This window comes from Apium graveolens, chromosome 4, assembly GCF_009905375.1.
Source record: "Apium graveolens cultivar Ventura chromosome 4, ASM990537v1, whole genome shotgun sequence".
Taxonomy (NCBI): domain Eukaryota; kingdom Viridiplantae; phylum Streptophyta; class Magnoliopsida; order Apiales; family Apiaceae; genus Apium; species Apium graveolens.
Window position 1 is genome coordinate 308,583,900 of NC_133650.1, and position 6,000 is coordinate 308,589,899.

Sequence of the window (6,000 nt, forward strand, 5' to 3'; positions counted from 1 at the left end):
CAGCAGCAGCAGAGACCGCCTTGGTTCAGCGACTGGATCAACAGCAATAGTGGGAACAGCAGTACTGATCAGATGCAGAACCAGCAGCAACACTGCCAGAATTTGGGATTTAGTCGCGGTGAGGAGATGATGATGCCTTATGGAGATGCGCAGAATGGTGGCATGTGGTCAAGTGCATTCTTTCCATAGTTTCCAATCAAGGAGAAGCAGATGAAAGGATTTGTGTGACCGTGCTGGTTACTGTGTTTTTGTTGTTTTTTGGATCAACCTTGAGGATAATGGTTAAAAATACCCATTTTTGGGTTGAATTTGCTCAAAATACCCATTTTCAAAAAATATGCTCAAATGCTAATTACACGCATTTGAGAATACTAAAGATACGCATTTCGTATTATTGGTATATGCATAAAAAATATGCTCAAATTCGTATTACACGCATTTGAGAATACTAAAGATACGCATTTCGTATTATCATTGGGATACGCATTTGCCAAGTGCGTATCACAAAAATATAAAAAAAATAAAAACGGGATACTCATTTGACAAATGGGTATTTAGTACAAAACAGATAATCATATGGCAATGCGTATCCAAACGAATATTTTCAGCACTACACTCCCAGAATGGATATTTTCAGAATTTTGCACCAAAAAAATATTATTTTAACATTCTTTCGAACTTTGAAGGATATTTGTTTTGCTTTTAATAAATTTCTATATGGTGTGTTCTTATTTTTACGTTGCTACAATAATTCCATTGCTTGTTATATTTTTTTCTTCGTTATTTTTATACATTAATAACTTCAAGGTATATTAAATCTATCTCTTCTATATAATAGCACAACATGGGGATAATATTTTGAGATTAAAAAGTCTCATTGAAAAGACTAAATTACCCCTGTTTTTAATATTTATATAAAAGTTGTGTTTTGTGAGAATCGAACTCGAGCTACTTCATTCTTCATACAACCTCGTACCACTACACCATATTGTCACATGTGCTTTTTATCATACATATAATATGTAAGTGTGCGAAAGAAATATTTTATTTAACTTTAAATATAACTACTTGAATTCCGCAAAAAAATGATAGTTACTTGAATATTTGTACAATTAGTTTTAAAGAACTGAATTTCATATATAAATTTAGCATAGTACACAAATGGATTATTTATTTATTATTATTTCTTAGTTTGAAAATATATCTCAGATATTTTTAACATATTTTTAATTATAAAAAGTAATTAAAATATACATATATAATTTTTAAAGAAAATATTGAAAATAGAATCACCTATATATAAATAATCTAGATTGGTATTAAATATTTAGATAAATTCGAATTATAATGTGTCAATGAATTTTAGTTTATTTTGAATTTGAAATCAGAATTTGGCCCATTATTCAAAAAATACTTGAAATTTGAGTACATGACTAGCCGAAAAACATTGTAATATTCTACGTTTAGTAAATTTAAATTACAAGTTCGACGAGAATATCTTACCAATAATGTGAAATTTTTTGATATCTTATATTAATATAAATTGATGTGTTTGAGGTATTTATAGAATCAAGTCAACTGATTATTTGTATTAAAATTACTAACTTCGCTGGTAGCGCAATAGTGTTTTGGGACTTGTACTGATTTTAAAAATATTTAAATTTGATATGAGATCTCACGAGATTTGTTAAAATTATGATGTTATATTAAATCGATTTATTTTTCATTTTTCACTTATAAAAACTAGCATTTAAAAAAAATCTTTTAGATAAACAATATTTATTGATCAGAATAATATTGTACAAATATTTTAAATTATTTTAATATTTTGAATTATTCAAATAAAAGTTATATCTATACTATATTGTAGCATTTGATTCAATACATTGTATACTATTTAAAAAAATATTGGTCAATAATTTGAAGGAATTAACCAGTTAACTAATATTTATAAAACTTTATCGAATTGAAAAATATTTAATTTTAGGAGAATAGTATACAAATTATCAAATTATTATATGAAAAAATATTAGAGTTGTAATGAAAGAAACTAAAAATAGTTTAAATAACAATATAATTATAATTTTTCCTTCAAATTCTTGAAAAAAATCATGAACATCAATAATAAGTCTTACAATATATAATTTATTTCTATGTTACATGATTGATACTCGGTCGCGTAAAAAATATATATGGATTGTTTGTGAGTGATAATGTGAATACCATATATAAATTATTGCAATTTATTTATTACATAATTTTAATTTTTGAATAATTATAAATACATGTTATTTAAGTAATCAATTGCATCAGTAGATATTAATAATGATTATACATGTACATAAATTAGATATTTAGCATATAAATAATTGAAACCAACGTAATTTCCTAAAAAATGTAACATACGATAATTCACATGCTAACATAGACAAACTTAATCTTATTTTGTTAAGAGTAGTGTAAAAAAACTAACATTTTTCTAAACATACATACGTTAAATTTCAAAAACTAACATTTTCCATTAAAATCAACTTTTATATTAACAGTAGTGTAAATTTTATATTATTTTATATTATGATTGCAAGTAATTCTGAATTCAGTTATTCATTTTTTATCTTTTTAAATTGAGTAAGTTAATTGTAAATTAGTAGAGAACTCAATAATAATATATACCAGTTATATAGTTTACTTAAATAAAATTTAAATTTTTTGGTCAACTCTATATTCAACATATATGTTAATTTTTAACTTTTTCTTTGTAAACATACCAACGACATTCTACATATTAAATTTATTTGTTTCATTTTAAACGAACACTAACTACCCTATTTATATTCATTCATTAAATACAATTATACAACACAAACAAGAATATATATATTTTTCTAATGAGCTATATTGGAAATGTTGTGTAATTTAGTAATGTCTTGACATATTTTATTCACATATACAACCTCATATCACTGCACCATATTGTCACATGTGCTTTTTATGATACACATAATATGTAAGTGTGCTAAGTTAGTATTTTATTTAGCTTTTAAGATAGCTACTTGAATTTCGAAAAAAAATAGTTACTTGAATATTTGTACAGTTAATTTTAAAGAATTGTATTTCACATATAAAGAATTGAAAAAAAAAATCTTGAATATTAATAATAAGTCTTTACAATATAATATATTTTTATGTTATAACCATGATTGATACTCGGTTGCGTAAAAAATAGATATGGATTGCTTGTCAGTAATAATGTGAATACCATATATATATATATTATTGCAATCTATTTATTTATTACATAATTTTAATTTTTGAATAATTCATATTATTTAAGTAATCAATTGTCTCACTAGATGTTAATAATGATTATACATGTATACAAATCAGATATTTAGCATATAAATAATTAAAACCATCTTAATTTACTAAAAAATATAATATACGATAATTTACATGTTGACACACACACATAACTTAATCTTACTTTTTTAACAGTAGTGTAAATAAAAAACTAACATTTTTCCATACATACATATGTTGAATTTTAAAAACTAACATTTTTCATTAAAATCAACTTTTATAGTAGTGTAAATTTTATATTATTGTATATTATGATTGCAAGTCATTCTGACTTCAATTATGAATTTTTTATCTTTTCAAATTAAGTAAGTTAATTGTAAGTTATTAGTGAACTCGGTAATAATATAGCCCACTACATATACTTTATTTAAATAAAATTTAAAATTTTTGGTCAACTGTGTATACGACATTTATGTTTATTTTTAGCTTTTTCTTTGTAAACATGCTAATGACGTTCTATAGATTAAGTTTAATCGTTTCGTTTTAAACGTACACTGACTACCCTTTTTATATTCATTCATTAAATACAAACATGGTTATAAATATCGGTAATCGGTACTAATCGGTTTAGGTACCGATTAGGGATTAATCGGCAAATCGGGGATTAATCGAAACAAAAATCGGATATATTTAATATTTTAATAATTTATAATATATTTACCTTATTTATTATGAATTATATAATTCAAAAATAATTTATAAATATTAATCGGATTTCAAAAAATAGATCGGCCAAATATTTTTTAAGGATTAATCAGGGATTTTTAGAACACTGAATACAAATTATACAACACAAACAAGAATAGATATATATATATATATATTGCTTAATGAGCTATATTTGAAACGTTGTGTAATTTGGTAATATTTTGTATGAAAATAATACATATTGATAAATAATCAACTTGTATTTGATATACGTTAGACATTGTACAATATTTACAAAAAAAAATAGCTAAAAATATTATAATTGTATATTGCATAAGTAAACTCTAAAAATGACTCGTGTCTCGCACGGTTATTATGCTAGTTATATATATTATATATATAATAGAGCAAATGGGGTTGAGTGAGACAATTTATTCAATGTGAAATGACTATTTTAACCCTTGTCCTATTTATTATTTCGTATTTAATATTCATTAATAGCTAATCTTCATTAAAGTATATGAATTATTTTGTAATTAATAGCTACACACACTTACATATATATGTATACATATGTTATTTTCAATGATATAAAATTTAAAATGTGATAAATTTAATTAAGAATTAGATATCTCGAATAATTATTCACATAAAAATTACATCAATTTTTTAGTAACATGTATTAAATTAATTGTGGTTTAAGAGAAATCATCACCAAATAATTTTAGGGTACACTTGCAAAACATAATATTTTTAAATTTTTTAACATTTAATACGATTTTTATGGCATACTTTAAACATCAAATACTTACTTATAAAATAGACAATAATATAATCACATATATATCATCATGTTTTTGTAATATTACATAAAATTCTTATCAATATAATACAAAAAACGTATTTTACAGTTCAAAATATATTTTGTCACGTGTATAGTATATAGTCACATATACACTACACTATGCACGTGTATTACACAAAATTACCCCAATACAACACAAAAAAATTTATTATATAGTATCAAATATGAAGAGGCAAGTCAACAATATATAACTGCTATTAGAATTTTTTTCAAATACAACATATAGCAAAATAAGGTTGATAATTCTAATATTTATCATTAATTTAAATATTTAAATATGCCAAAAAAACATCAAAATTAATTAAAAAAATTATAATATTTTAGAACATGCTGTGCCTCGCACGGGTTATAGAGCTAATTATAGAAGTATAGGTAAAGTTTAGTTCAAGAATATTTTTGGAGGTGAACATACACTGTTTTCTTAAGAGTGAATATTTAATTATTTATAAAGCATAAGCTAATAATATCCTAGAAGTGGTACAAGTCTTGAGATAGCTAGGGAGCCCTTTCACTTCATTTAAAAATCGAATTGTGATCCGTTTTAATAATTTCTTATGGTTGTGCTACCAGAAGCCTATCTAGTGCCTATCTAGTGGCGGATCCAGGTTTCAATTTAAGGGGGCCGGAAAAAAAATTGTAATCAAATCAACAAATATAAGCAAAAGAGCAAATGAACATATTATAATGTAATATTTACAAGATCATCAGCCTATCTTTCATACTTTGAAATCGTTTCATAATTTCTTCATTTTCAATTGTTTGAAAAATATCTCTCTCAATATATGTTATCAAACAATCATTGAACCAAATATCTCCCATTCTATTCCGAAGCGTAGTTTTAACAAGTCATTGCTGAAAATCCTCTCTCAACTGTTGCAGTTGCAACCGGTAGAATTAGTGACAATTTTATCAACATATAAGCCCAAGGAAATCCAATATCTTTTTATTTTTGAACCATTTTTTGAGCAAGATCATGGATGCCCTTCAAATTTTGAAAATCGGCATTACTTCTCATGTCAACTATATAGCTAGAAAGCTGGTCTTCAAGTGATAGAAGATGAATTTGATCAAATTCTGAAGGATAAAATCTTGCAAATTGAACTAATTTTTACTTATCAAAAGTTAAG